The following is a 20,232-nucleotide window of genomic DNA, read 5'->3' as shown; positions in this document are numbered from 1 at the left end:
TCGGCGTGTGGGATGCAGACTGTTTTGGTAGGTGTTTATGCTGTAGTCTGGTTGGGTCGGTGTGCGGGAAGTAGTCTGGATGGGTCAGTGTTCGGGATGCAGTTTGGTTAGGTCAGTGTGCGGAAAACAGTCTGGTTAGGTCGGTTTGTTGGATACAGTCTGGTTGAGTCGGTGTATGGGATGTAGTCTGGTTGGGTCGGTGTGTGGGATGCTGTCCGGTTGGGTCGGGGTGAGGGATACAGTCTGGTTAGGTTGGCGTGTGGGATGTAGACTGGTTGGGTCGGTGTGTGGGATACAGTCTGGTTGGGTCGTTGTGTGGGATGTAGTCTGGTTGTGTCAGTCTGTGGGATGTAGACTGGTTGCGTCGTTGTGTGTGATACAGTCTTGTTGAGTCGGTGTGTGGGATACAATCTGGTTGGGTCGGTCTGTGGGATGTAGACTGGTAGGGTCGTTGTGTGGCATACAGTCTTGTTGGGTCGGTGTGTGGGATACAGTCTTGTTGGGTCGGTGTGTGGGATACAGTTTTGTTGGGTCGGTGTGTGTGATACAGTCTGGTTGGGTCGGTGTGTGGGATGTAGTCTGGTTGGGTCAGTGTGTTGGATGTAGTCAGGTTGGTTCGGTGTATGGGATGTAGTCTGGATGGGTTGGTGTGCGGGACACAGTCTGGTTAGGTCGGTGTGTGGAATACAGTCTGGTTGGGTCGGTGAGTTGCATACAATCTGGTTGGGTCGGTCGGTGGGATGTAGTCTGGATTTGTCGGTGTGTGGGATATAGTCTGGTTGGGTCGGTCTGTGGGATGTAGTCTGGTTGTTTTGGTCTGTGGGATGTAGTCTTGTTGTATCGGTGTGCAGGATGAAGTCTGGTTGTGTCAGTGTTAGGGATACAGTCTGGTGGAGTCAGTGCGTGGGATACAGTCTGCTTGGGTCGGTGTGTGAGATGCAGTCTGGTTGGGTCGGTTTGTGGGATGTAGTCTGTTTGGTTCGGTGTGTGAGATGCAGTCAGGTTGGTTCGGTGTTTGAGATGTAGTCTGGTTGGGTCGGTGTGTGGGATACAGTCTGGTTGGGTCGGTGTTTGGGATGCAGTCTGGTTGGGTCGGTGTGTGGGATACAGTGTGGTTGGTTCGGTGTGTGGGATACAGTCTGGTTGGGTTGGTCTGTGGGATGTAGCCTGGTTGGGTCGGTGTGTGGGTTAGAGTCTGGTTGTGTCGGTGTGTGGGATAAAGTCTGGTTGGTTCGGCATTTGGGATGTAGCCTCATTGGTTTGGTGTGTGGGATGTAGGCTGGTTAGGTCGCTGTGTTTGATTTAGTCTGGTTGGGTCGGTGTGTGGGATACAGTCTGATTGGGTCGGTGTGTGGGCTATAGTTTGGATGGGTCGGTGTGGGATGTAGTCTGGTTGGGTCGGTGTGTCGGATGTAGTCTGTTTGGGACTGTGTGTGGGATGTAGTCTGTTTGGTTCGGTGTGTGGGAAGCAGTAAGGTTGCGTCGGTGTTGGGGATGGAGTCTGGTTGGGTCGGTGTGTGGGATGTAGTCTGTTTGGGACAGTGTGCGGGATACAGTGTGGTTGGGTCGGTGTGTAGGATACAGTATGGTTGGGTCGGTGTTTGGGATGTAGTCTGGTTGGGTCGGTGTGTGGGATGTAGTCTGGTTGGGTCGGTGTGTGGGATGTAGTCTGTTTGGTTCGGTGTGTGAGATGCAGTCAGGTTGGGTCGGTGTTTGGGATGCAGTCTGGTTGGGTCGGTGTGTGGGATACAGTCTGGTTGGGTCGGTCTGTGGGATGTAGTCTGGTTGGGTCGTTGTGTGGGATACAGTCTGGTTGGGTCGGTGTGTGGGATGTAGTCTGGTTGGGTCGGTGTGTGGGATAGAGTCTGGTTGGGTCGGTCTGTGGGATGTCGTCTGGTTGTTTCGGTCTGTGAGATGTAGTCTTGTTGGGTCGGTGTGTGGGATGAAGTCTGGTTGTGTCGGTGTTAGGGATACGGTCTGGTGGAGTCAGTGCGTGGGATACAATCTGGTTGGGTCGGTGTGTGGGATGCAGTCTGGTTGGGTCGGTGTCTTGGATGTAGTCTGTTTGGGTCGGTTTGTGGGATGTAGTCTGTTTGGTTCGGTGTGTGAGATGCAGTCAGGTTGGTTCGGTGTTTGGGATGTAGTCTGGTTGGGTCGGTGTGCCGGATACAGTGTGTTTGGGTCGCTGTGTAGGATACAGTCTGTTTGGGTTGGTGTTTGGGAAGTATTCTGGTTGGGTCGGTGTGTGGGATATAGTCTGGTTCGGTCGGTGAGTGGGATAAAGTGTGTTTGGTTTGGTGTGTGGGACGCTGTCTGGTTGGGTCGGTGTTTGGGATGTAGTCTGGTTGAGTCGGTCTGTGGGATGTAGTCTGGTTGGGTCGGTGTTAGGGATACAGTCTGGTGGGGTCGGTGCGTGGGATATAGTCTGCTTGGGTCAGTGTGTGAGATGCAGTCTGGTTGTCTTGGTCTGTGGGATGTAGTCTTGTTGGGTCGGTGTGTGGGATGTAGTCTGGTTGTGTCGGTGTGTGGGACACAGTCTGGTTGGGTCGGTGTGTGGGATGTAGTCTGGATGTGTCGGCGTGTGGGACACAGTCTGGTTGTGTCGGTGCATGGCATACAGTCTGGTTGGGTCGGGGTGAGAGATGTAGTCTGGTTGGGTCGGTGTGTGGGATGCAGTCTGATTGGTTCGGTGTGTTGGATGTCGTGTGGTTGGTTCGGTGTGTGGGATGTAGTCTGTTTGGGTCGGTGTGTTGGATGTAGACAGGTTGGGTCGGTGTGGGGGGGACAGTCTGGTTGGGTCGGTGTGTGTGATGCAGCCTGTTTGGGTTGGTGTGTGAGATGTCATGTGGTTGCGACTGTGTGTGGGATGTAGACTGGTTGGGTGTGTGTGCGCGATGTAGTCTGCTTGGGTCGGTGTGTGGGATGTAGACTGTTTTGTTCGGTGTGTGTGCTGTAGTCTGGTTGGGTCCGTATGTGGGATACAGTCTGGTTGGATCGGCGTGTGGGATGTACTCTGTTTGGGTCGGTGTGTGCGAGGTAGGCTGGTTGAGACGGTGTAGTGGGATGGCGTCTGGTTGGGTCGATGTGTGTGTTGTAGTCTGGTTAAGTCGCTGTGTTTGATTAATTCTGTTTGGGTCTGTGTGCGGGATGTAATCTGGTTGGGTCAGTGTGTTGGATGTAGTCTGGATGGTTCGGTGTGTGGGATTTAGTCTGGTTGGGTCAGTGTGTGGGATTCAGTCTGGTTGGGTCGGTGTGTGGGATGTAGTCTGGATGGTTCGGTGTGTGGGATATAGTCAGGTTGGCTCGGTCTGTGGGATGTAGTCTGCTTGTGTCGGTGTGTGGGATGTAGTCTGGTTGGGTCAGTGTGTGGGATGTAGTCTGGTTGGGTCGGTGTTTGCGATGTAGTCTGGATGGTTCGGTGTGTGGTATACAGACTTGTTGGGTCGGTGTGTGGGATACAGTCTGGTTGGGTCAGTGTGTGGGATGTCGTCTGGTTGGGTCGGTGTGTGGGATACACACTGGTTGGCTCGGTCTGTGGGATGTAGTCTGCTTGTGTCGGTGTGTGGGATGTAGTCTGGTTGGGTCAGTGTGTGGGATGTAGTCTGGTTGGGTCGGTGTTTGCGATGTAGTCTGGATGGTTCGGGGTGTGGAATTTATTCTGGTTGGGTCAGTGTGTGGGATACCGTCTGGTTGGGTGGTTGTGCGGGATACATTCTGGTTAGGTCGGTGTGTGGGATACAGACTGGTTCGCTCGGTCTGTGGGATTTTGTCTGGTTGCTTCAGTGTGTGGGACTTAGTCCGGTTGGGTCGGTGTGTGGGATGCAGTCTGGGTGGTTCGGTGTGTGGGATTTATTCTGGTTGCGTCGGTGTGTGGGATACCGTCTGGTTGGGTCGTTGTGCGGGATACATTTTGGTTAAGTCGGTGTGTGGTATACAGGCGTGTTGGGTCGGTCTGTGGGATGTAGTCTGGTTGGGTCAGTGTGTCAGTTGTAGTCTGTTTGGGTCTCTGTCTGGGATGAAGACTGGTTGCGTCGGTGTGTTGGATGTAGTCTGGTTGGGTCGGTGTGTGGGATGTAGTCTGGATGGTTCGGTGTGTGGGATTTAGTCTGGTTGGGTCGGTGTGTGGGATACAGTCTGGTTGGGTCGGTGTGCGGGATACATTCTGGTTTGGTCGGTTTGTGGTATACAGATTATTGGGTCGGTGTGTGGGATACAGTCTAGTTGGGTCAGTGTGTGGGATGTTGTCTGGTTGGGTCAGTGTGTGGGATGTCGTCTGGTCGGGTCGGTGTGCGGGATGCATTCTAGTTAGGTTGGAGTGAAGTATACAGACTTGTTGGGTCGGTGTGTGGGATACAGTCTAGTTGGGTCAGTGTGTGGGATGTCGTCTGGTTGGGTCGGTGCGTGGGATACAGACTGGTTGGCTCGGTCTGTGGGATGTAGTCTGCTTGTGTCGGTGTGTGGGATGTAGTCTGGTTGAGTCGGTGTTTGCGATGTAGGCTTGTTGGTTCAGTGTGTGGGATGTAGTCTGGTTAGTTCGGTGTGTGGAATAGTCTGGTTGGGTCGGTGTGTGGGATACAGTCTGGTTGGGTCGGTGTGCGGTATGTAGTCTTGTTGGGTCGGTCTGTGCGATGTAGACTGGTTGGGTCTGTGTGTGGGATACGGTCTGCTTGGGTCGTTGTGTGGGATGCAGTCTGGTTGGGTCGGTGTCTTGGATGTAGTCTGGTTGGGGCGGTTTGTGGGATGTAGTCTGTTTGGTTCGGTGTGTGAGATGCAGTCAGGATGGGTCGGTGTTGGGGATGGAGACTGGTTGGGTCGGTGTGTGGGATGTAGTCTGTTTGGGAAGGTGTGCACGATGCAGTGTGGTTGGGTCGGTGTTTAGGATGTAGTCTGGTTGTGTCGGTGTGTGGGACACAGTCTGGTTGTGTCGGTGCATGGCATACAGTCTGGTTGGGTTGGTGTGAGGAATGTAGTCTGGTTGGGTCGGTGTGTGGTATGTAGTCTGGTTGGGTCGGTGTGTGGGATACAGCCTCGTTGTTTCGGTCTGTGGGATGTAGTCTGGTTGGGTCGGTGTGTGGGATACAGTCTGGTTGGGTCGGTCTGTGGTATGTAGTCTGTTTGGGTCGGTATCTTGGATGTAGTCTGGTTGGGTCAGTTTGTGGGATGTAGTCTGTTTGGTTCAGTGTGTGAGATGCAGTCAGGTTGGTTCGGTGTTTGGGGTGTAGTCTGGTTGGGTCGGTGTGCGGGATACAATGTGGCTGGGTCGGTGTGTAGGATACAGTCTGGTTGGGTCGGTGTTTGGGATGCCGTCTGGTTGGGTCGGTGTGTGGGATGCAGTCTGGTTGGGTCGGTGTGTGGGATACATTGTGGTTGGGTCGGTGTGTGGGATACAGACTGATTGGGTCGGTGTGTGGGCTGTAGTTTGGATGGGTCGGTGTGGCATGTTTTCTGGTTGGGTCGGTGTGTGGGATGTAGCCTGGCTGTGTCATTCTGTGGGATGTAGTCTGGTTGGGTCGGTGTATCGGATGTAGTCTGTTTGGGTCTGTGTGTGGGATGTAGTCTGGTTGGGTCAGTGTATTGGATGTAGTCTGGTTCGGTCAGTGTGTTGGATGTAATCAGGTTGGGTCGATGTATGGGATGTAGTCTGGATGGGTTGGTGTGCGGGACACAGTCTGGTTAGGTCGGTGTGTGGAATACAGTCTGGTTGGGTCGGTGAGTGGCATACAATCTGGTTGGGTCGGTCTGTGGGATGTAGTCTGGATGTGTCGGTGTCTGGGATGTAGTCTGGTTGGGTCATTGTGTGGGATACAGTCTGGTTGGGTCAGTCTGTGGGATGTAGTCTGGTTGGGTCGGTGTCTTGGATGAAGTCTGGTTGGGTCGGTGTTTGGGATGTAGTCTGGTTGGGTCGGTGTGCGGGATACAGTGTGGTTGGTTCGGTGTGTAGGATACAGTCTGGTTGGGTCGGAGTTTGGGATGCAGTCTTGTTGGGTCGGTCTGTGGGATACAGTCTGGTTGGGTCGGTGTGTGGGATGTAGTCTGGTTGGGTCGGTGTGTGGGATAGAGTCTGGTTGGGTAGGTCTGTGGGATGTAGTCTGGTTGTTTCGGTCTGTGAGATGTAATCTTGTTGGGTCGGTGTGTGGGATGAAGTCTGGTTGTGTCGGTGTTAGGGGTACGGTCTGGTGGAGTCAGTGCGTGGGATACAATCTGCTTGGGTCGGTGTGTGGGATGCAGTCTGATTGGGTCGGTGTCTTGGATGTAATCTGGTTGGGTCGGTTTGTGGGATGTAGTCTGTTTGGTTCGGTGTGTGAGATGCAGTCAGGTTGGTTCGGTGTTTGGGATGTAGTCTGGCTGGGTCGGTGTGCGGGATACAGTGTGGTTGGGTCAGTGTGTAGGATACAGTCTGTTTGGGTTGGTGTTTGGGAAGTCATCTGGTTGGATCGGTGTGTGGGATGTTGTCTGGTTGGGTCGGTGAGTGGGATACAATGTGTTTGATTTGGTGTGTGGGAAGCTGTCTGGTTGGGTCGGTGTTTGGCATGTAGTCTAGTTGAGTCGGTGTGTGGGATACAGTGTGTTTGGGTCGGTATGTGGGATACAGCCTGGTTGTGTCGGTCTGTAGGATGTAGACTGGTTGGGTCGGTGTTAGGGATACAGATGGTGGGGTCGGTGCGTGGGATACAGTCTGTTTGGGTCGGTGTGTGAGATGCAGTCTGGTTGTCTTGGTCTGTGGGATGTAGTCTGGTGGTGTCGCTGCATGGGATACAGTCTGGTTGGGTCGGGGTGAGGGATGTAGTCTGGTTGGGTCGGTGTGTGGGATGTAGTCTGGTTGGGTCGGTGTGTGGGATATAGTCTGATTGGTTCGGTGTGTGGGATTTCGTCTGGTTGGTTCGGTGTGTGGGATGTAGTCTGTTTGGGTCGGTGTGTTGGATGTAGACAGGTTGGGTCGGTGTGTGGGATGTAGTCTGGTTGGGTCTGTGTGTGGGATGTAGTCTGGTTGGGTCGGTGTGCGGGAGACAATCTGGTTGGGTCGGTGTGTGGGATGCAGCCTGGTTGGGTTGGTGTGTGAGATGTCGTGTGGTTGTGACTGTGTGTGGGATGTAGACTGGTTGGGTGTGTGTGCGCGATGTAGTCTGCTTGGGTCGGTGTGTGGGATGTAGACTGTTTTGGACGGTCTGTGTGCTGTAGTCTTGTTGGGTCAGTGTGTGGGATAAAGTCTGGTTGGATCGGCGTGTGGGATGTACTCTGGTTGGGTCGGTGTGTGCGAGGTAGGCTGGTTGTGTCGGCGTAGTGGGATGCAGTCCGGTTGGGTCGATGTGTGTGTTGTAGTCTGGTTAAGTCGCTGTGTTTGATTAATTCTGTTTGGGTCTGTATGCGGGATGCAATCTGGTTGGGTCAGTGTGTTGGATGTAGTCTGGATGGTTTGGTGTGTGGGATTTAGTCTGGTTGGGTCAGTGTGTGGGATTCAGTCTGGTTGGGTCGGTGTGTGGGATGTAGTCTGGATGGTTCAGTGTGTGGGATTTAGTCTGGTTGGGTCGGTGTGTGGGATATAGTCTGGTTGGGTCGGTGTGCGGGATACATTCTGGTTAGGTCGGTGTGTGGTATACAGACTTGTTGGGTCGGTGTGTGGGATACAGTCTGGTTGGGTCAGTGTGTGGGATGTCATCTGGTTGGGTCGGTGTGTGGGATACAGACTGGTTGGCTCGGTCTGTGGGATGTAGTCTGCTTGTGTCGGTGTGTGGGATGCAGTCTGGTTGGGTCGATGTGTGGGATGTAGTCTGGTTGGGTCGGTGTTTGCAATGTAGGCTTGTTGGTTCAGTGTGTGGGGTGTAGTCTGGTTCGGTCGGTGTGTGGGATTTAGTCTTCTTGGGTCAGTGTTTGCGATGTAGTCTGGTTGGTTCGGTGTGTGGAATACAGTCTGGTTGGGTCGGCATTTGGGATGTAGCCTGGTTGGTTTGGTGTGTGGGATGTAGGCTGGTTAGGTCGCTGTGTTTGATTTAGTCCAGTTGGGTCGGTGTTTGGGATACAGTCTGATTGGGTCGGTGTGTGGGCTGTAGTTTGGATGGGTCGGTGTGGCATGTTGCCTGGTTGGGTCGGTGTGTGGGATGTAGCCTGGCTGTGTCGGTCTGTGGGATGTAGTCTGGTTGGGTCAGTGTGTGGGATTCAGTCTGGTTGGGTCGGTGTGGGGGATGTAGTCTGGATGGTTCAGTGTGTGGGATTTAGTCTGGTTGGGTCGGTCTGTGGGATGTAGTCTGGTTGGGTCGTTGTGTGGGATACAGTCTTGTTGGGTCATTGTGTGGGATACAGTCTTGTTGGGTCGGTCTGTGGGATACAGTCTGGTTGGGTCGGTGTGTGGGATGTAGTCTGGTGGTGTCGCTGCATGGGATACAGTCTGGTTGGGTCGGGGTGAGGGATGTAGTCTGGTTGGGTCGGTGTGTGGGATGTAGTCTGGTTGGGTCGTTGTGTGGGATACAGTCTTGTTGGGTCGTTGTTTGGGATACAGTCTTGTTGGGTCGGTCTGTGGGATACAGTCTGGTTGGGTCGGTGTGTGGGATGTAGTCTGGTTGGGTCGGTGTGTGGGATAGAGTCTGGTTGGGTAGGTCTGTGGGATGTAGTCTGGTTGTTTCGGTCTGTGAGATGTAGTCTTGTTGGGTCGGTGTGTGGGATGAAGTCTGGTTGTGTCGGTGTTAGGGGTACGGTCTGGTGGACTCAGTGCGTGGGATACAATCTGCTTGGGTCGGTGTGTGGGATGCAGTCTGATTGGGTCGGTGTCTTGGATGTAGTCTGGTTGGGTCGGTTTGTGGGATGTAGTCTGTTTGGTTCGGTGTGTGAGATGCAGTCAGGTTGGTTCGGTGTTTGGGATGTAGTCTGGTTGGGTTGGTGTGCGGGATACAGTGTGGTTGGATCGGTGTGTATGATACAGTCTGTTTGGGTTGGTGTTTGGGAAGTAGTCTGGTTGGATCGGTGTGTGGGATATAGTCTGGTTGGGTCGGTGAGTGTGATACAGTGTGCTTGGTTTGGTGTGTGATAAGCTGTCTGGTTGGGTCGGTGTTTGGGATGTAGTCTGGTTGAGTCGGTGTGTGGGATACAGTGGGTTTGGGTCGGTATGTGGGATACAGTCTGGTTGGGTCGGTATGTGGGATACAGCCTGGTTGTGTCTGTCTGTAGGATGTAGACTGGTTGGGTCGGTGTTAGGGATACAGATGGTGTGGTCGGTGCGTGGGATACAGTCTGCTTGGGTCGGTGTGTGAGATGCAGTCTGGTTGTCTTGGTCTGTGGGATGTAGTCTTGTTGGGTCGGTGTGTGGGATGTAGTCTGGTGGTGTCGGTGCATGGGATACAGTTTGGTTGGGTCGGGGTGAGGGATGTAGTCTGGTTGGGTCGGTGTGTGGGATACAGTCTGATTGGTTCGGTGTGTGGGATTTCGTCTGGTTGGTTCGGTGTGTGGGATGTAGTCTGGGTCGGTGTGTTGGAAGTAGACAGGTTGGGTTGGTGTGTGGGATGTAGTCTGGTTGGGTCTGTGTGTGGGATGCAGTCTGGTTGGGTCGGTGTGCAGGAGACAATCTGGTTGGGTCAGTGTGTGGGATGCAGCCTGGTTGGGTTGGTGTGTGAGATGTCGTGTGGTTGCGACTGTGTGTGGGATGTAGACTGGTTGGGTGTGTGTGCGCGATGTAGTCTGCTTGGGTCGGTGTGTGGGAGGTAGACTGTTTTGGTCGGTGTGTGTGCTGTAGTCTGGTTGGGTCGGTGTGTGGGATACAGTCTGGTTGGATCGGCGTGTGGGATGTACTCTGGTTGGGTCGGTGTGTGCGAGGTAGGCTGGTTGGGTCGATGTAGTGGGATGCAGTCTGGTTGGGCCGATGTGTGTGTTGTAGTCTGGTTAAGTCGCTGTGTTTGATTAATTCTGTTTGGGTCTGCGTGCGGGATTTAGTCTGGTTGAGTCAGTGTGTGGGATTCAGTCTGGTTGGGTCGGTGTGTGGGATGTAGTCTGGATGTTTCGGTGTGTGGGATTTAGTCTGGTTGGGTCGGTGTGTGGGATATAGTCCGGTTGGGTCGGTGTGCGGGATACATTCTGGTTAGGTCGGTGTGTGGTATACAGACTTGTTGGGTCGGTGTGTGGGATACAGTCTGGTTGGGTCAGTGTGTGGGATGTCATCTGGTTGGGTCGGTGTGTGGGATACAGACTGGTTGGCTCGGTCTGTGGGATGTAGTCTGCTTGTGTCGGTGTGTGGGATGTAGTCTGGTTGGGTCGATGTGTGGGATGTAGTCTGGTTGGGTCGGTGTTTGCGATGTAGGCTTGTTGGTTCAGTGTGTGGGGTGTAGTCTGGTTGGGTCGGTGTGTGGGATGTAGTCTTCTTGGGTCAGTGTGTGCGATGTAGTCTGGTTGGTTCGCTGTGTGGAATACAGTCTGGTTGGGTCGGCATTTGGGATGTAGCCTGGTTGGTTTGGTGTGTGGGATGTAGGCTGGTTAGGTCGCTGTGTTTGATTTAGTCCGGTTGGGTCGGTGTGTGGGATACAGTCTGATTGGGACGGTGTGTGGGCTGTAGTTTGGATGGGTCGGTGTGGCATGTAGTCTGGTTGGGTCGGTGTGTGGGCTGTAGACAGGCTGTGTCGGTCTGTGGGATGTAGTCTGGTTGGGTCGGTGTGTCGGATGTAGTCTGTTTGTGTCTGTCCGTGGGATGTAGTCTCGTTGGGTCAGTGTGTTGGATGTAGTCAGGTTGGGTCGGTCTGTGGGATACAGTCTGGTTGGGTCGGTGAGTTGGATACAATCTGGTTGGGTCGGTCTGTGGGATGTAGTCTGGTTTTGTCGGTGTGTGCGATGTAGTCTGGTTGGATCGTTGTGTGGGATACAGTCTTCTTGGGTCAGTGTGTGCGATGTCGTCTGGTTGGGTCGGTGTGTGGAATACAATCTGGTTGCGTCGGTGTGTGAGCAACAGTCTCATTGGGTCGGTGTGTGGGCTGTAGTCTGGATGGGTCGGTGTGGGATGTAGTCTGGTTGGGTCGGTGTGTGGGATGTAGTCTGGTTGGGTCTGTGTGTGGGATGTAGACTGGTTGGGTCAGTGTGTTGGATTTGGTCTGGTTGAGTCAGTGTGTTGGATGTAGTCTGGTTGGGACGGTGTGCGGGAAGTTGACTGGATGGGTCTGTGTGCGGGATACAGCCTGGTTAGGTCAGTGTGCGGGATACAGTCTGGTTAGGTCGGTGTGTTGGATATAGTCTATTTGGGTCGGTGTATGGGATGTAGTCTGGTTGGCTCGGTGTGTGGGATGCTGTCTGGTTGGGTCGGGGTGAGTGATACAGTCTGGTTAGGACGGCCTGTGGAATGTAGTCTGGTTGTGTCAGTTTGTGGGATGTAGTCTGGTTGGGTCGGTGTGTGGGCTGTAGCCTGGCTGTGTCGGTCTGTGGGATGTAGTCTGGTTGGGTCGGTGTGTCGGATGTAGTCTGTTTGTGTCTGTCCGTGGGATGTAGTCTCGTTGGGTCAGTGTGTTGGATGTAGTCAGGTTGGGTCGGTCTGTGGGATACAGTCTGGTTGGGTCGGTGAGTTGGATACAATCTGGTTGGGTCGGTCTGTGGGATGTAGTCTGGTTTTGTCGGTTTGTGCGATGTAGTCTGGTTGGATCGTTGTGTGGGATACAGTCTTCTTGGGTCAGTGTGTGCGATATCGTCTGGTTGGGTCGGTGTGTGGAATACAATCTGGTTGCGTCGGAGTGTGAGCAACAGTCTCATTGGGTCGGTGTGTGGGCTGTAGTCTGGTTGGGTCGGTGTGTGGGCTGTAGTCTGGATGGGTCGGTGTGGGATGTAGTCTGGTTGGGTCGGTGTGTGGGATGTCGTCTGGTTGGGTCGGTCTGTGGGATGTAGTCTGGTTGGGTCTGTGTGTGGGATGTAGACTGGTTGGGTCAGTGTGTTGGATGTAGTCTGGTTGGGTCAGTGTGTTGGATGTAGTCTGGTTGGGTCGGTGTGCGGGAAGTAGACTGGATTGGTCAGTGTGCGGGATACAGCCTGGGTAGGTCAATGTGCGGGATACAGTCTGGTTAGGTCGGTGTGTTGGATATAGTCTGGTTGGGTCGGTGTATGGGATGTAGTCTGGTTGGCTCGGTGTGTGGGATGCTGTTTGGTTGGGTCGGGGTGAGGGATACAGTCTGGTTAGGTCGGCCTGTGGAATGTAGTCTGGTTGTGTCAGTCTGTGGGATGTAGTCTGGTTGGGTCGTTGTGTGGGATACAGTCTTGTTGGGTCGGCCTGTGGAACGTAGCCTGGTTGTGTCAGTCTGTGGGATGTAGTCTGGTTGGGTCGGTGTGTGGGATACATTCTGGTTGGGTCGGCCTGTGGAATGTATTCTGGTTGGTTCGGTCTGTGGGATGTAGTCTGGTTGGGTCGTTGTGTGGGATACAGTCTTGATGGGTCGGTGTGTGGGATACAGTCTTGTTGGGTCGGTGTGTGGGATACAGTCTTGTTGGGTCGGTGTGTGGGATACAGTCTTGTTGGGTCGGTGTGTGGGATACAGTCTGGTTGGGTCGGTGTGTGGGATGTAGTCTGGTTGGGTCGGTGTGTGGGATACAGTCTGGTTGGGTCGGTCTGTGGGATGTAGTCTTGTTGTTCCGGTCTGTGGGATGTAGTCTGGTTGGGTCGGCGTGTGGGATGAAATCTGGTTGTGTCGGTGTTAGGGATACAGTCTAATGGGTTCAGTGCGTGGGGTACAGTCTGGTTGGGTCGGTGTGTGGGATGCAGTCTGGTTGGGTCGGTGTCTTGGATGTAGTCTGGTTTGGTCGCTGTGTGGGATACAGTGTGTTTGGTTTGGTGTTTGGGATGTAGTCTGATTGGGTCGGTGTGTGGGATACAGTCTGTTTGGGTCGGTGTGCGTGATACATTCTGGTTAGGTCGGTGTGTGGTATACAGATTTGTTGTGTCTGTCTGTGGGATGAAGTCTGGTTGGGTCGGTGTGTCAGTTGTAGTCTGTTTGGGTCTGTGTGTGGGATGTAGTCTGGTTGCGTCAATGTGTTGGATGTAGTCTGGATGGTTCGGTGAGTGGTATTTAGTCTGGTTGGGTCGGTGTGTGGGATGCAGCCTGGTTGGGTCGGTGTGCGGGATACATTCTGGTTAGGTTGGTGTGTGGTACACAGACTTGTTGGGTCGATGTGTGGGATACAGTCTAGTTGGTTCAGTGTGTGGGATGTAGTCTGTTTGGGTCGGTTTCTGGGATGTCGTCTGGTTGGGTCGGTGTGTGGGATGTAGACTGGTTGGGTTGGTGTTTGCGATGTAGGCTTGTTGGTTCGGTGTGTGGTGTGTAGTCTGGTTGGGTCGGTGTGCGGGATGTAGTCTGTTTGGGTCGGTCTGTGCAATGTAGACTGCTTGGGTCTGTGTAAGTGATGTAGTCTGGTTGGGTCGGTGTGTGGGATATAGTCTGGTTGGGTCGGCATTTGGGATGTAGCCTAGTTGGTTTGGTGTGTTTTATGTAGGATGTTTAGGTCGCTGTGTTTGATTTAGTCCGGTGGGTCGGTGTGTGGGTTACAGTCTGAAGTTGGGATGTAGTCTGGTTGGGTTGGTGTGTGGGATGAAGTCTGGTTGTGTCGGTGTTAGGGATACAGTGTGGTGGGTTCAGTGCATGGGATACAGTCTGCTTCGGTCGGTGTGTGGGATGCAGTCTGGTAGGGTCGGTGTCTTGGATGTAGTCTGGTTGGGTTGGTTTGTGGGATACAGTCTTATTGGGTTGGTGTGTGGGATACAGTCTAGTTGGGTCATTGTGTGGGATACAGTCTTATTGGGTCGGTGTGTGGGATACAGTCTAGTTGGGTCGATGTGTGGGATAAAGACTTATTGGGTCCGTGTGTGGGATACAGTCTGGCTGGGTCGGTCTGTGGGATGTCGTCTGTTTGGGTCGGTCTGTGGGATGTAGGCTGGTTGTGTCGGTGTGTGGGATACATTCTGGTTAGGTTGGTGTGTGGTATACAGACTTGTTGGGTCGGTCTGTGGGATGTAGTTTGGTTCGGTCGGTGTGTGGGATGAAGTCTTGTTGTGTCGGTGAGCGGGAAACATTCTGGTTAGGTTGGTGTGTGGTATACAGTCTGGTTGGATCGGTCTGTGGGATGTAGTCTGGTTGTGTCGGTGTGTGGGATGTAGTCTGGTTGGGTCGGTGTTTGTGATGTAGTCTGGTTGGTTCGGTGTGTGGGATGAAGTCTGGTTGGGTCAGTGTGTGGGATGTAGTCTTTTTGGTTCGGTGTGTGCGATGTAGTTTGGTTGGGTCGGTGTGTGCAATACAATCTGGTTGGGTCGGTCTGTGGGATTTAGACTGGTTAGGTCGCTGTGTTTGATTTAGTCCGGTTGGGTCGGTGTGTGGGATGTAGTCTGGCTGTGTCGGACTGTGGGATGTAGTCTGGTTGGGTCGGTGTGTCGGATGTAGTCTGTTTGGGTCTGTGTGTAGGATGTAGCCTGGTTGGGTCGGTGTATGGGATGTAGTCTGGTTGGCTCGGTGTGTGGGATGCTGTCTGGTTGGGTCGGGGTGAGCGATACAGTCTGGTTAGGTCGGCCTGTGGAATGTAGTCTGGTTGTGTCAGTTTGTGGGATGTAGTCTGGTTGGGTCGGTGTGTGGGCTGTAGCCTGGCTGTGTCGGTCTGTGGGATGTAGTCTGGTTGGGTCGGTGTGTCGGATGTAGTCTGTTTGTGTCTGTCCGTGGGATGTAGTCTCGTTGGGTCAGTGTGTTGGATGTAGTCAGGTTGGGTCGGTCTGTGGGATACAGTCTGGTTGGGTCGGTGAGTTGGATACAATCTGGTTGGGTCGGTCTGTGGGATGTAGTCTGGTTTTGTCGGTGTGTGCGATGTAGTCTGGTTGGATCGTTGTGTGGGATACAGTCTTCTTGGGTCAGTGTGTGCGATGTCGTCTGGTTGGGTCGGTGTGTGGAATACAATCTGGTTGCGTCGGTGTGTGAGCAACAGTCTCATTGGGTCGGTGTGTGGGCTGTAGTCTGGATGGGTCGGTGTGGGATGTAGTCTGGTTGGGTCGGTGTGTGGGATGTAGTCTGGTTGGGTCTGTGTGTGGGATGTAGACTGGTTGGGTCAGTGTGTTGGATGTAGTCTGGTTGAGTCAGTGTGTTGGATGTAGTCTGGTTGGGACGGTGTGCGGGAAGTTGACTGGATGGGTCTGTGTGCGGGATACAGCCTGGTTAGGTCAGTGTGCGGGATACAGTCTGGTTAGGTCGGTGTGTTGGATATAGTCTATTTGGGTCAGTGTATGGGATGTAGTCTGGTTGGCTCGGTGTGTGGGATGCTGTCTGGTTGGGTCGGGGTGAGCGATACAGTCTGGTTAGGTCGGCCTGTGGAATGTAGTCTGGTTGTGTCAGTTTGTGGGATGTAGTCTGGTTGGGTCGGTGTGTGGGATACAGTCTGGTTGGGTCGGCCTGTGGAATGTAGTCTGGTTGGGTCGGTCTGTGGGATGTAGTCTGGTTGGGTTGTTGTGTGGGATACAGTCTTGTTGGGTCGGTGTGTGGGATACAGTCTGGTTGGGTCGGTGTGTGGGATGTAGTCTGGTTGGTTCGGTGTGTGGGCTACAGTCTGGTTGGGTCTGTCTGTGGGATGTAGTCTTGTTGTTTCGGTCTGTGGGATGTGGTATGGTTGGGTCGGTGTGTGGGATACAGTCTAATGGGTTCAGTGCGTGGGATACAGTCTGCTTGGGTCGGTGTGTGGGATGCAGTCTGGTTGGGTCGGTGTCTTGGATGTAGTCAGGTTGGGTCGGTTTGTTGGATCTCGTTTGTTTGGTTCGGTGTGTGAGATGCAGTGTGTTTGGTTCGGTGTTTGGGATGTAGTCTGGTTGGGTCAGTGTGTTGGTTGTAGTCAAGTTGGGTCGGTGTATGGGATGTAGTCTGGATGGGTCGGTGTGCGGGATACAGTCTGGTTAGGTTGGTGTGTGGAATACAGTCTGGTTGGGTCGGTGAGTTGGATTCAATCTGGTTGGGTCGGTCTGTGGGATGTAGCCTGGTTTTGTCGGTGTGTGCGATGTAGTCTGGTTGGGTCATTGTGTGGGATACAGTCTTCTTGGGTCAGTGTGTCCGATGTAGTCTGGTTGGGTCGGTGTGTGGAATACAATCTGGTTGGGTCAGTGTGTGAGATACAGTCTCATTGGGTCGGTGTGTGGGCTGTTGTCTGGATGGGTCGGTGTGGTATGTAGTCTGGTTGGGTCGGTGTGTGGGATGTCGTCTGGTTGGGTCGGTGTGTGGGATGCTGTCTGGTTGGGTCGGGGTGAGCGATACAGTCTGGTTAGGTCAGTGTGCAGGATACAGTCTGGTTAGGTTGGTGTGTTGGATATAGTCTGGTTGGGTCGGTGTATGGGATGTAGTCTGGTTGGCTCAGTGTGTGGGATGCTGTCTGGTTGGGTCGGGGTGAGTGATACAGTCTGGTTAGGTCGGCCTGTGGAATGTAATTTGGTTGTGTCAGTCTGTGGGATGTTGTCTGGTTGGGTCGGTGTGTGAGATACAGTCTCATTGGGTCGGTGTGTGGGCTGTAGTCTGGATGGGTCGGTGTGGGATGTAGTCTGGTTGGGTCGGTGTGTGGGATGTCGTCTGGTTGGGTCGGTCTGTGGGATGTAGTCTGGTTGGGTCTGTGTGTGGGATGTAGACTGGTTGGGTCAGTGTGTTGGATGTAGTCTGGTTGGGTCAGTGTGTTGGATGTAGTCTGGTTGGGTCGGTGTGCGGGAAGTAGACTGGATTGGTCAGTGTGCGGGATACAGCCTGGGTAGGTCAATGTGCGGGATACAGTCTGGTTAGGTCGGTGTGTTGGATATAGTCTGGTTGGGTCGGTGTATGGGATGTCGTCTGGTTGGCTCGGTGTGTGGGATGCTGTTTGGTTGGGTCGGGGTGAGGGATACAGTCTGGTTAGGTCGGCCTGTGGAATGTAGTCTGGTTGTGTCAGTCTGTGGGATGTAGTCTGGTTGGGTCGTTGTGTGGGATACAGTCTTGTTGGGTCGGCCTGTGGAACGTAGCCTGGTTGTGTCAGTCTGTGGGATGTAGTCTGGTTGGGTCGGTGTGTGGGATACATTCTGGTTGGGTCGGCCTGTGGAATGTATTCTGGTTGGTTCGGTCTGTGGGATGTAGTCTGGTTGGGTCGTTGTGTGGGATACAGTCTTGATGGGTCGGTGTGTGGGATACAGTCTTGTTGGGTCGGTGTGTGGGATACAGTCTGGTTGGGTCGGTGTGTGGGATGTAGTCTGGTTGGGTCGGTGTGTGGGATACAGTCTGGTTGGGTCGGTCTGTGGGATGTAGTCTTGTTGTTCCGGTCTGTGGGATGTAGTCTGGTTGGGTCGGCGTGTGGGATGAAATCTGGTTGTGTCGGTGTTAGGGATACAGTCTAATGGGTTCAGTGCGTGGGGTACAGTCTGGTTGGGTCGGTGTGTGGGATGCAGTCTGGTTGGGTCGGTGTCTTGGATGTAATCTGGTTTGGTCGCTGTGTGGGATACAGTGTGTTTGGTTTGGTGTTTGGGATGTAGTCTGATTGGGTCGGTGTGTGGGATACAGTCTGTTTGGGTCGGTGTGCATGATACATTCTGGTTAGGTCGGTGTGTGGTATACAGACTTGTTGTGTCTGTCTGTGGGATGAAGTCTGGTTGGGTCGGTGTGTCAGTTGTAGTCTGTTTGGGTCTGTGTGTGGGATGTAGTCTGGTTGCGTCAATGTGTTGGATGTAGTCTGGTTGGGTCGGTGTGTGGGATGTAGTCTGGATGGTTCGGTGAGTGGTATTTAGTCTGGTTGGGTCGGTGTGTGGGATGCAGCCTGGTTGGGTCGGTGTGCGGGATACATTCTGGTTAGGTTGGTGTGTGGTACACAGACTTGTTGGGTCGATGTGTGGGATACAGTCTAGTTGGTTCAGTGTGTGGGATGTCATCTGGTTGGGTCGGTGTGTGGGATGTAGTCTGTTTGGGTCGGTTTCTGGGATGTAGTCTGGTTGGGTCGGTGTGTGGGATGTAGACTGGTTGGGTTGGTGTTTGCGATGTAGGCTTGTTGGTTCGGTGTGTGGTGTGTAGTCTGGTTGGGTCGGTGTGCGGGATGTAGTCTGTTTGGGTCGGTCTGTGCAATGTAGACTGCTTGGGTCTGTGTAAGTGATGTAGTCTGGTTGGGTCGGTGTGTGGGATATAGTCTGGTTGGGTCGGCATTTGGGATGTAGCCTAGTTGGTTTGGTGTGTTTTATGTAGGATGTTTAGGTCGCTGTGTTTGATTTAGTCCGGTGGGTCGGTGTGTGGGTTACAGTCTGAAGTTGGGATGTAGTCTGGTTGGGTTGGTGTGTGGGATGAAGTCTGGTTGTGTCGGTGTTAGGGATACAGTGTGGTGGGTTCAGTGCATGGGATACAGTCTGCTTCGGTCGGTGTGTGGGATGCAGTCTGGTAGGGTCGGTGTCTTGGATGTAGTCTGGTTGGGTTGGTTTGTGGGATACAGTCTTATTGGGTTGGTGTGTGGGATACAGTCTAGTTGGGTCATTGTGTGGGATACAGTCTTATTGGGTCGGTGTGTGGGATACAGTCTAGTTGGGTCGATGTGTGGGATAAAGACTTATTGGGTCCGTGTGTGGGATACAGTCTGGCTGGGTCGGTCTGTGGGATGTCGTCTGTTTGGGTCGGTCTGTGGGATGTAGGCTGGTTGTGTCGGTGTGTGGGATACATTCTGGTTAGGTTGGTGTGTGGTATACAGACTTGTTGGGTCGGTCTGTGGGATGTAGTTTGGTTCGGTCGGTGTGTGGGATGAAGTCTTGTTGTGTCGGTGAGCGGGATACATTCTGGTTAGGTTGGTGTGTGGTATACAGTCTGGTTGGATCGGTCTGTGGGATGTAGTCTGGTTGGTTCGGTGTGTGGGATGTAGTCTGGTTGGGTCAGTGTGTGGGATGTAGTCTTTTTGGTTCGGTGTGTGCGATGTAGTCTGGTTGGGTCGCTGTGTGCAATACAATCTGGTTGGGTCGGTCTGTGGGATTTAGACTGGTTAGGTCGCTGTGTTTGATTTAGTCCGGTTGGGTCGGTGTGTGGGATGTAGCCTGGTTGGGTCGGTGTGTGGGATGTAGTCTGGCTGTGTCGGACTGTGGGATGTAGTCTGGTTGGGTCGGTGTGTCGGATGTAGTCTGTTTGGGTCTGTGTGTAGGATGTAGCCTGGTTGGGTCAGTGTATTGGATTTAATCTGCTTGGGTCGGTGTGTTGGATGTATTCAGGTTGGGTCGGTATATGGGATGTAGTCTGATTGGGTCGGTGTGTGGGATGTCGTCTGGTTGGGTCGGTGTGTGGGATGTAGACTGGTTCGGTCGGTGTGTGGGATGTAGACTGGTTCGGTCGGTGTGTGGGATGTAGACTGGTTCGGTCGGTGTGCTGGATGTAGACAGGTTGGGTCGGTGTGTGGGATGTAGTCTGGTTGGGTCGGTGTGTGGGAGGTAATCTGTTTGGGTCGGTGTATGGGATGTAGTCTGGATGGTTCGGTGTGTGGGATGTAGTCTGGTTGGGTCAGTGTGTGGGATGTAGTCTTTTTGGGTCGGTGTGTGCGATTTTGTCTGGTTGGGTCAGTGTGTGGAATACAGTCTGGTTGGGTCGGTCTGTGGGATTTAGTATGGTTAGGTCGCTGTGTTTGATTTAGTCCAGTTGGGTCGGTGTGTGCGATGTAGTCTGGTTAGTTCGGTGTGTGGAATAGTCTGGTTGGGTCGGTGTGTGGGATACAGTCTGGTTGGGTCGGTATGCGGTATGTAGTCTTGCTGGGTCGGTCTGTGCGATGTAGACTGGTTGGGTCTGTGTAAGAGATGTAGTCAGTTTAGGTCGGTGTGTGGGATGTAGCCTGGCTGTGTCGGTCTGTGGGATGTAGTCTGGTTGGGTCGGTGTTTCGGATGTAGTCTGTTTGGGACTGTGTGTGGGATGTAGTCTGGTTGGGTCAGTGTGTTGGATGTAGTCTGGTTGGGTCGGTGTTTCGGATGTAGTCTGTTTGGGACTGTGTGTGGAAAACAGTCTGGTTGGGTCGGTGAGTTGCATACAATCTGGTTGGGTTGGGCTGTGGGATGTAGCCTGGTTGTGTCAGTGTGTGGGATGTAATCTGGTTGGGTCATTGTGTGGGATACAGTCTGGTTGGCTCGGTGTGAGGGATGTAGTCTGGTTGGGTCAGTGTGTGGGATACAGTCTGCTTGGGTCGGTGTGTGGGATGCAGTCTGGTTGGGTCGGTGTCTTGGATGTAGTCTGGTTGGGGCGGTTTGTGGGATGTAGTCTGTTTGGTTCGGTGTGTGAGATGCAGTCAGGTTGGGTCGGTGTT

Source organism: Somniosus microcephalus, chromosome 8, assembly GCF_052327205.1.
Source record: "Somniosus microcephalus isolate GS21.2 chromosome 8, FLI_Smic_1.0, whole genome shotgun sequence".
NCBI classification, from domain to species: Eukaryota; Metazoa; Chordata; class Chondrichthyes; order Squaliformes; family Somniosidae; genus Somniosus; species Somniosus microcephalus.
This window is presented reverse-complemented; position numbering follows the sequence as displayed.